Genomic DNA, 10,308 nt, shown 5'->3' on the forward strand with positions numbered 1-10,308 from the left:
TATTAGACAGTGAAAATCTTCAACTTGACTGGAACCTGTGTAACATAGATATCATAATGCATCTTTTCAGTTTTTCCAAACTATGTCAATTCTGCTGATTCTGTGGGCTGTCCAAATTTTCCATGTTGGTGTTTTCAGTTATCATTGAACCAAGGTATCCGTCTTCTCTATGGTTTACCCTCAAGGCTTCCCTTTCATCTACTCTGAGAAATTGGCATGCGGCTACCAGATGTGGGCAGCTTGCCTCACAACACATGCACATGCTCAGCTACTTTTGCCAACCTTATATGTGTTAGATGTCAATCAGCATGAGCGAAGCAGCGAGAATGGGGAATTATGAAATTAAGGCAGAGGTTCGAGCATTAAGGGAAGTCATACTTATGAGGTGAGTACATGTGAAGAAAAGTATTCAGAAATGTTAGGAATTTGCAGTTTCCTGTTTATTGGTCTATTAAACACGCCCTAGCTATTTCAGTTATTTCATCATGTGTTGCAATTTTTAGTTGCAATATGTTCTTCTTAAGTGCTGCCACACTTAGTACTAGAAGTTTGAGAACTTATATTTCTTATTCACTTGGTTCATTCATACCTACAAGCAGCAGTCTTTTCACTTTACATCAGCTATTGAATGTAATGCCCAGATATGTTCTCAGTCTACTTCAGTGGGAGTCACTAACACAGTGAATGATCATGAAGCATGTGTGTTCTTAAAAAGTGCCTTCATGTGATGCAGCTGTAAGTTAAGGTAGGGGAGGCTTTGGAAAGCATTTTATGTGGCTAACATGAGAATTATTTTATGCCAGAAAGCACACAAATATTTGTGTTTATTTCTGGTGTTCTTCTTCCTTAATTACTTTCTTGATTCAGCACATATATATGAAGCAAGAGATCTTGGCTTGTTCTTTCTTTACATTAGCAAATTACATTAATCATATAATAGCACACTTTACATAATTGAGCACATTAAAAGTCACTTGGCGAGCAAAACATGTATTTGTATTTTTGAATATCCCAGCTTAATGTTTTAGTGTGTGCAGTTTGGACGTGATTCTTGAGAAGCACTACATCTGCTTCATGTATATGAGGTATAATTGCTTTTGCTTAAAAATATTCCTAATCTTCTTTGATAGCTGTCCTTTTTTTACTAGACGATATAAGCATGGCGCTTAATTCCATGATAAATATGCCTGCTGTTACTGTATGCATCAGTGTTTGACTATTCGTTACCTACTATTCCTATTAGAAAAATGTATTTGCCAACCTCCAATTATTTGCATTGAAGTAGTGAAGAGTTTGATGGCAGCCTGTCTGGTTTGGTCAAAAGAGGCACAGTAAGTAGTTTAAAATTAGATGCTAACCATAAAAATGAAAAATAAGAACTGGTTCAACTGAAGCTTTGTTCACAATCTTTGCGAACAAGGCTTTCAAGTGGGAGCCGAAGCATCTATCTTGTATGCCCGATCTTCGTTTGCTTATTATTATTATTATTATTTGAATTCATCTAGCCCTAAAGAGGTGGCAATTTATTTCGAATACTACTCTTTGCATTTTGTTTCCATTGCTGAGTTCTTTTTTTTTAAATAACTTCATGCACCACACAAGTACAACTCAAACATTTTCATTCTTTCAAAGACGTCACACCTAGTGGAAGGTATTCTGCACTAACATAATTATTTTGAGATTTCCAGTAAATACGTAGTCCTCATAAAAAGTATCTAAACAATTTTGGCCTAAGCGGTTATACATTAACCATGTAGGCTTCATCAGCTTCTGACATCACTTGTTCTTGGCAAACTTGTGAGCTGACAAGTTTGAGCATGCAGTCACTTCCCTCCATATTTGTTTCGATGAAGGCTTGCCCTTTGGTGCTACTCTGGATCCACCCTCGTTTCCTGTGATTACCACTAAGGGCTTCAAGGCACACACCCTCAGGGAGACTGTTCATGCACAAACCTGGTTCTTTCACACTTTTACTAAGACAGACATTGAAAGCAAGGATGGCATAGCAGGTATGTTGGTTACAGAAGTACTTTATTAAATAGCTTTGTAAGTATTCATCTTGTTGACATTTCCATATCCTCTTCTGCTGAATTAGCTCGGGGAGCATGTCTCCTTCTCAGGCATACCCCAGCCCAGCAAATCAGAACTTCAGCAGCAGATGAAATGGACATTTCCACTAGGTGGACACGGAATACATCCCCTGTGCTCTGTCCTATCTTTCCACCCTTCTCCATGTATTTTACTCAGTAAACTACTGGCTCAGCATGTTGGCCACCTTAATCAACCTTCCAATATCAGCACTTAAAAGGTATACAATACAAATAAGGCACTGTAAATCCAAGCAGTTAGGCTGGCGATTGCTGCTGTTATGCACCATACAGGCAGACGCAATGGCTTCACTGTAGCTTTCTAAGTTAACTTTACTGAACTTTGAATTTAGAGAAGGCAGAATATAAACACAGACTAGCATCTTTCTTATGTGCTTCAGGCCTCTGCTTTTTTGTGTTACTAAAATAAGTATGTTGAACCTAAATGAAGTAAAAGGAAAAGGAAATTGTCACACTAATTTCATTTCACTGTCTTTTTAAAGGTATAGCAAGATTTTTTAATTGCATTACGAGTTGCTACTTCTTTCGATCTTAATGTTAGTTTCTCATACTCCAATTGGACTACAACTGTTCCCTCACCCACAGCTATCAAGGCCTTATGGCAACTTTGGAAGCTCTCTGAACTGAGTAAAACCTATGCATTGCATTATTTCTTAATACATTTTCATGGCTGCCTTCAACCTCTATAGTTCCTCATTAAAGCCAGCATCTCTCTTGTGACCACATTTAAAGAGCTTGTGGTAATGTATGCCTAACAAGAAAGATGGGTACTTTGTAGTGCTAGTATGCTCCAAGTAAATTGTTTTATGCAAAAATTGCTGGCATAATTGTCTGACAAATACTGCATCATGTTTGCTATTTTGCCTTCTGTTTCAATTTCACTGCATCTATACATTTTACCAGTGCATGAGTAGGGTTCAAGGCTGTTCTTTAAAATGCTCATGAGCACTTATCATGATCAGTTCCCCATATAAGTGGTTTTGCTGATGAGAATACAGGAATACGAGCAAAATTGACAATGGAACCAACATATAGATAACGTCTGCATGACTGCCTATCAAAAGTTATATTTTCTGAGAAAAAAAAACTGGAACATGCATCACGTAATGTAAAACTTATTGCATACACCGCCTTTCATTAGGATGATACTAGAATATTCAGCCGTTGTTTGGAGTCCCCATCAAGTGACGCTTAAGAGGAAGTTGGAAAGGATACAGAGTCTGGCGGCGCATACCGAAGGAAGGAATCGGTCACGCTTATGTTACAGCGTTGCAACTTCTATCTTCTTGAGGTACGTAGGAAAAAAATATAGGCTGAAGGTGCTTTATCAAATAATGCAGGATCAACTTTAGATTGATAAGCTCAAATATCTACATGCTCCAGGCAAAAGATACCCGCAAACTAACCACGACTACGTCATAAAGCCAGACCATACCAACAGTGATACATATCGATACTCATTTTTCCTGGATGCGATAGAAATGTGGAACCAATTGCCAAACGCTACTGTTAGCCTAAAAGATGTCACCGACTTTGAAAATGCTGCTGAGGCATATTTATGGGAGTTTTCGATTTAGTTTTGAAGTGCCAAGTGATATGTGCTACTTGATGTTCATTATACGTATTTTGATAAATGTCAGAAGTGTGCTGAACAGCATTCAAGTGAACATCTTATTCACTGTGAATTGACAAGTGTTAAGCAACTTTACGTACATTGACATTGTCCATATTTGATTTATGTAATTGTATTGTCCTCTCTGTTATGACCCTCTATGAGGGTTGACAGTGTTAATAAATAAATAAATAGACAACGAGGAATGTGGGTAAGTACACTTTATTTTCAGCACACGTTTTTTTAATGAACGGCTGTTATACTGCTAAAATCTGCACATTTAATAAAAGTACACTGCTCTGCTTCATCACTCCATGCTAAGTGCAAGTATCCTGTACCAGGAAGTCAAACCAAGACGTGGGATGTTCAGTCTGTGAAAATAAAAACGAGTTTGAAACATTAACGTGCAAAAACTAAAGCACACTCAAGAAAATAAACACAGCACAGGAACACATCCAATGAATCAGAATTACCTTTGAGAGCAAACATATAGTTTCTATGGCACAGTGAAGAAACCTTATTCCTCCGGCTTTTTTTGAGCGCGTGAAAATATGAAAGTGCATGCGTTCTCCCCAAATTGTGTATCTCTCACCTTTTCACACACAACAAAGACGGAAGAAATCAACAGTTCAGAAAAAAAAAATGGCCGTGTAAACATTACCTGGCTTACGAGGTCGACAAACCAACGGTTCAAAGCATCACAGCCACGTCCGAAATAGCGCCGAAGGCCGGCCAGTACACTTAGGCGCCTCGGCGCGCGTAATGTAATAGGAGACGGCAGGTGCACGCGTACACCATTAAGGAACACATATTATATATGTCGGTGAAAGCGGTCACTCTTCAGTTCTGACATGCTTCACCGCGTAACACTAGTCTACTGCGGCGAAGCTGACTTCAGGACGCCGATTTCTTCAACTCATCTAGCGAGGCAGGTCCGTTTATCACGCTTGGCAGCGTTTGACATTTTCTGCATTAATTTAGTTTGTTCTTTTTAATTTTATTATCACAGTGACCCTGTATCACGCAGTTGCAGAGCTAGTGCAGCGTCGTAGCTGCGTTAGGAATGGTAAGCGTGTATGCAGCAGGCACGGGGGCATTGGCTCTTGTTTGGAAACTTCAAGAGACGCTCTTCCGCGCAGCGATACCATTTGTATTATTAAAAGAATGCAGGTGATGATTAAATGAGCCGCAGCGAAGCTATAAAAAAGCAGTAGTAATGCTGTTCTAAGATCCTCTCGCTCGAGCGAGATGGTCTTAGAAAAAAAGCGCGATGTAACGCGATCTGACGGAACAGCTCGTCATGCCAGTCTTACGTCCTCGTTCTTACGCGCACCCTCCCCTGCATCAGACTACTGAATGGTTCTGTGCACGCACTGACGATCCTGATGGACTCTATAGGCAATACCACTCACATGAGCAGCTCCATATAAGATGCCACGGCCCATTCCACATGCCGGTGGCAATTTGACGCGGCTATGAGGCAAAATATGCGCACAAGGTACGTAATGGTAACGCATCAAACAGCTCACAGCCCCAATCCTTTATTACACGCATATAGCGTGGAAAGATGAATTACTCACGCTCTAAATGGGCACGCAATACGAACCGTTTCGCAGCGCAGCCGGCTCCGAAAGACAGACGCCATGGAAATAACCGGATGTGACATCATGGGTTATAGCGGACGTGACGTCATAGGTGAACGTAGACATTTCGGGCACCTTTCGTCTGCTGTGCCCCGGGCACAGCAGACTCTGCCTTAAAATTGCGCTTTCTACGGCGCCCCTAGCGGGAGATAATGTGCTCACAGGGGAGCCTTTTTAATTGGTATACTATGCCTGTTCTTTAGCAGTGCCGCACGGTCAATTTTTACGCCCTCTGTGGCGATTTGCTGAACTTGAAAGTGTTCAGGGCCAGCTGACCATAGAGTTATTATACTGACTCTAGAGGACAAGCTACCCATAGGGCCCATGCATTAAAATCGGGAACCTCAAGTGCGCCGCCATGTTGCTACGCGCCGAGGTTGCCAGCTCCTGAGACGCTTGCTAGACTTGGTGACAGTAGTCAGTTTTAATCCGGCAACAGTAGCAGCGTAGCAGCATGGCGTCTCGCTTGAAGTGTTGTGATGTGTGCGTGCAGCCGTGTGTTTGGGCTTCATAAGTCGGTTCTTTATTCTATGTTGCGGGATGGTGTGGGTGTGGTCCATGTTGGCCGTAGAGCTGGCAGTTATGCAACCGAGGGATGATCCTGTTCAAGCTTCTGGCGGTATGCGGTTTTCAGCGGTCACGCCTGTTGCAGGAGTGTCACTCGACGACGTTACGAGCTCGAAGCTGTGGTCAGATTCCTCGTTGGCGTTCCGTAATTATCTTCGCACGGGCGCGGTATGTTGCAAAAGCCGCTTTCGCGATCTATCGTCGTGACGATATATCGGGTTTTTTTATTATTATAAGTAATGATCCAGCTGTAGGGCACATGTAACCGACAAACGGAAGTCTCAGGAGAGCACCTGAGATGGTAGTAGAGCAGGCGGCGCAGGAACTCCAGGGCACCCGAGGGACAGTGGGGGGATCAAAGCTCGAAGCAGAACGGTACGTAGGTTGGGGCCGCCGAGGCAGGTGTGTGCCAGGGAGTGTTCGCACGGACAGCTCCCCTGGCACGCGCAGCCGTGCCTCGCAAGGTCGAGATACTTTAAAGGCACCTGCGCCCATGGTCTTTCTTTTGCCTCGGCGCAGTGAGCACGATTAACGAGAATAATGTGGAGGGCATCCGGTGCAGTCGCGAATGCATCATGACAAATGTAGCTCGCGTCGCCTGGCGTCTGTAGTAATATCAGAGTTGGTTGTATGAACTTTATGCATAATACGTTTTGTTACGGTACCTCAACGGAATGGGTCTAGAGGACGGTGTTGGTACATTTTTTCGTACCGCCCTAATCCTATACCCCCACTACAAACACACACATACCCCTTTTTTTTATGTATACATACAATTCCTTGCCATGACGGATCATAGGCTCCTTTATTTTTGAAAAATAGAGGAGGCTATGGACCGATTGACCAGTTCAAGTTGTCAACTTGTCAGTAACTGTCGTAGGAATCACTGTAATAAACATAATTCCACGATCGGATTGTTTACTTTCATTTTTTGTTGTAACACTGAGGACTACATATAACTTTATTTTGTATATGTGAGAGAAGTATGTGGATATCACGAGCTTAAGCCAATGTGCGATACACAGACAAAGCAGCTGCTACAACATGAACTGCATTGAGGGCCACACAACACATACGTAATTAAAGGTGCAAAATATAGGGGGAAGCTTCAAAATACGCTCTGTAGCACTGCAAAGTATAACATATATTGTATGTGTACAATAAATGTTCAAAAATACAATGCATCAATGTACCATTTGCCTTCAAGTTTATTATGAAGTTCAAGTTTACTGAAGTTTATTATGAGCATATGTACAACAGGGATCAACTAACACACCCGCAGTCGAGGTGGCTGTTCGAGGTGTGCTGGCTGCCTCAGTGTAAGAAAAAGAAATTGGGTAAATGTCGACACCAGTGCCACTGCTTCTTGCCTCTGACCTGCACGTGCCTCTGCGGCATCTTTGTGCACAAGTGTGCTGGCGTGGTGAGGCGTAGGAGTCATCCGAGAGAAAGAGTATTGTTTACATGGAGGAGTGGCTGTTCACATTGCCTGTCACTTTCCCTCAAATGTTTCCTTGGCGACTAGGGTGACACACCCGCAGTCAAGGTGGCTGTTCGAGGTGTGCTGGCTGCCTAAACGAAATAAAAAGAAATTAGATGAATGTCGATACCAGTGCTATTGCTTATTGCCTCTTACCTGCATTTGCCTCCACGGCCTCTTGGTTTGCGGAGTCTGTATGAGGGAGCTGCTGTGGCTAGGCGTAGGCATTGTCTAAGCAAAAAGAAAAGGCCATTTAAATGGGGAGTTATGGAAATAAATGCAGTTATGTCTGCTTCTTGCACTCTTCTTGCCTAAAAGTTTTCAAACATAGTGTCCAGAACACACCAGCACTTTGACTGCTTCTGCTTTTTACCTGCAGGTGTTGTTGCGAGATCCTTAGTATGGCTGCGTGCAGCATTGTAACACTTGGTGGAGGCATTTGAAGTGGTAGCCAAAAATATAAAGAATCATCCTTGTCTGCACGAATGCTTTCAATTTCTAAATGCAGTGGTAACTATCACTATTGGTGGAAGGCCCCCCCACATCTATGCGGCAAGTGCCATAGCTCGAAACTGAATTGTTCCTTTATGTTTCACAAGGCATCTGATATGTCCACATTAGATGTGATGTGTTTGTTTTTATTTATCCCAGTGTGGAGAGAGCATCATTAAATGGCTGAAGTACTATAGCGCCAAACAGACGACACAAGAAGAGACACGGACGAGCGCTTATGTCCGTGTCTCTTCTTCTTGTGTCGTCTGTTTGGTGCTATAGTACTTCAGTAATATGCACCAACTAGCCCAACAAAAAGTTCTGCTGAAATATCATTAAATGTTTTGTTTATTTTTGCGTGTCTTGTTTTTTGGTTTATTTCTGAATTTATCATGATGCTAAAGTGACTTATGTAATGGCAATCAGCTTTTGTTTTGCAGAAAAACAATGCATTTCCTGACCCATTGTTTGACATCCCCTCACTCGCATAATTTTGCAGAGTATTCTACCTATATTGACTTGCTTGACTTCCACTAAAGGGTCTTGCATTTTTAAATACGACTCTTTCCTTAAAATCATTCGACACTTCTCATAATTTCTGTACCTTGGGCTTCTGATACTCTGCATTCACTATTTTTGCTTGTTTCTGACTAGAAATGTCTTCTTTAATTTAGAGCTTAAATTTTACCTTTGGAACACACGGAAGGGCTTGCCATTGCATATCTGCATAAAAGGGAAACATGTTTCATTAAACATTTGCAAAATCCCATTGAAGATTGATGAATGCAGCTTGCAGTGTGATATGACTGAATGAGCCATAAAAGTAACTCATCTCACTTGGTAAATGAAAGCACATATTAGTGTGATGCACAAGATACGTTACACTAACGTGGTGGGTTCTCTTGCTTATAAAGCAAAATAATCGGTGCGCGAGAAAAAAATTATTTTTGCATAACCCTTGTACACACTGACTTAAGGAAAATGAGCTGGAGCTGTCCACATGATGTACTTATTTTACCTGCGAGTATGGTCAACAAAAATGTGTCCCAGCTGCTTAGTGGTATTCCGGATTATGTCAGTATTGCATATGTGCCTGTTGTCGAAAATAATTGAATTTTGAAAGTGCTCGCAGGGATCTGATGTGCATATCTGCAGTTTATGGGTACATGTAAAAGACTCAGCATCAAGTGCAAGTGAACGGTCCTACAGGCCCGGAGTCGATCATGCAAATAGATTCGCTGCACAAATTTGTGACCAGAAAAGATATGCCACATGAAATGGCATGCAAGGAAGTGTTGAAAATATTGCACAGTTAATAAAACGCCTAAGCTATTAATATGTGGCTTGATGCACTCGTTATGCAAAACGGAGGTGAGGCGTGCAGACAGGAAACAAGAGTAGAGTATTTACAAGCAAACAACACGCGCGCCGCCCAATTCTCTACTCTTGTGTCCTGTCTGCACGCCTCACCTCTGTTTTGCATAATGAATCCTTACGAACTAGCTCAGCTTTCTGTCGTTCTAAGTCTCGATGCACTCTATTTCGTCCGCATTAGGCACTCGCCTCTTGATTACTTCGTGACACAGAAATACTCAGTCATCAGGCTGTTTTTCTGCTGTGGCCTTTGTAGAAGCATGATTGTTCAAAGTGCAACAATTAAACAGATTCTTTGAGTTGCTTGTGGCTTCGCCAGTACAATTCCGGTGCGCTGGTCCGCCTGTCCAGCAATTTCCTACTGAAGGGAAACCTGCAAATAAAAACACCGCTCCGCATGCAGAAAAATGCTCTACTGTGACGCTTCTCGAACGATTGTGATGTACCACAAGAGCTGCCTACTCGCGTGATATTCTCAACAAGGAGATAAATTCGTTTACTTACATGTGAAGGTATATGCGAGACCACTTCGGGGCTTCGGTGGCACAAAAGTCACGAGTGTGACATAGCGTCCGATGTCGACGCGCGATCGCATGTCAAACGAAACTACTACGCATCCAAAAAACAGATTCGAAACCGAAATTCGCGCCATCCTTTATTGCATGAATGCGTACATCGTGATTTACATAAGTCACGGACTTAGCGATCGCTTTCTGTAAACTTAATATTAACGTACCACCTTCATAAAGCCATCAGGTATGCGTTTTTAGGTGACAAAACATAAGGTGACCTGTACTTGTTCTCAGCTCTTTCAATAGTAATTGCGCTGGCCACATTGACCAGTAGCAACAGGGCGGCGCCCTAGAGGTTCCCACTTTTCCGGCCCAGCTTTTCCTCTAGAGTTGTTCTACTAACTATATGCAGCTGACACATAAAGAACAGAAACATTGTATGCTCCAAACACAATCTTTTAGTGCATGCCACCTGTACAAAAACAAAAAAACTTTCATTCGGGCGCGATGCTTAAACCTT

General features: G+C 42.2%; 2 long non-coding RNA genes across 2 annotated transcripts; both read right to left on the bottom strand.

Annotated features, from left to right (window-relative positions):
* Positions 1 to 3,926: 3,926 nt before the first annotated feature.
* Positions 3,927 to 5,450, bottom strand: LOC139055317 (uncharacterized). Its single transcript, XR_011511666.1, has 2 exons — positions 5,327 to 5,450; positions 3,927 to 4,091 (listed from the first exon to the last, which is right to left on the bottom strand). It is a non-coding gene; the product is annotated as an uncharacterized lncRNA (long non-coding RNA).
* A 1,670-nt stretch (positions 5,451 to 7,120) lies between these two features.
* Positions 7,121 to 10,002, bottom strand: LOC139055318 (uncharacterized). Its single transcript, XR_011511667.1, has 4 exons — positions 9,781 to 10,002; positions 8,591 to 8,625; positions 7,567 to 7,641; positions 7,121 to 7,502 (listed from the first exon to the last, which is right to left on the bottom strand). It is a non-coding gene; the product is annotated as an uncharacterized lncRNA (long non-coding RNA).
* Between the last annotated feature and the right edge of the window lie 306 nt (positions 10,003 to 10,308).

Source organism: Dermacentor albipictus, chromosome 2 (assembly GCF_038994185.2).
Source record: "Dermacentor albipictus isolate Rhodes 1998 colony chromosome 2, USDA_Dalb.pri_finalv2, whole genome shotgun sequence".
In the NCBI taxonomy this organism is placed as follows: domain Eukaryota; kingdom Metazoa; phylum Arthropoda; class Arachnida; order Ixodida; family Ixodidae; genus Dermacentor; species Dermacentor albipictus.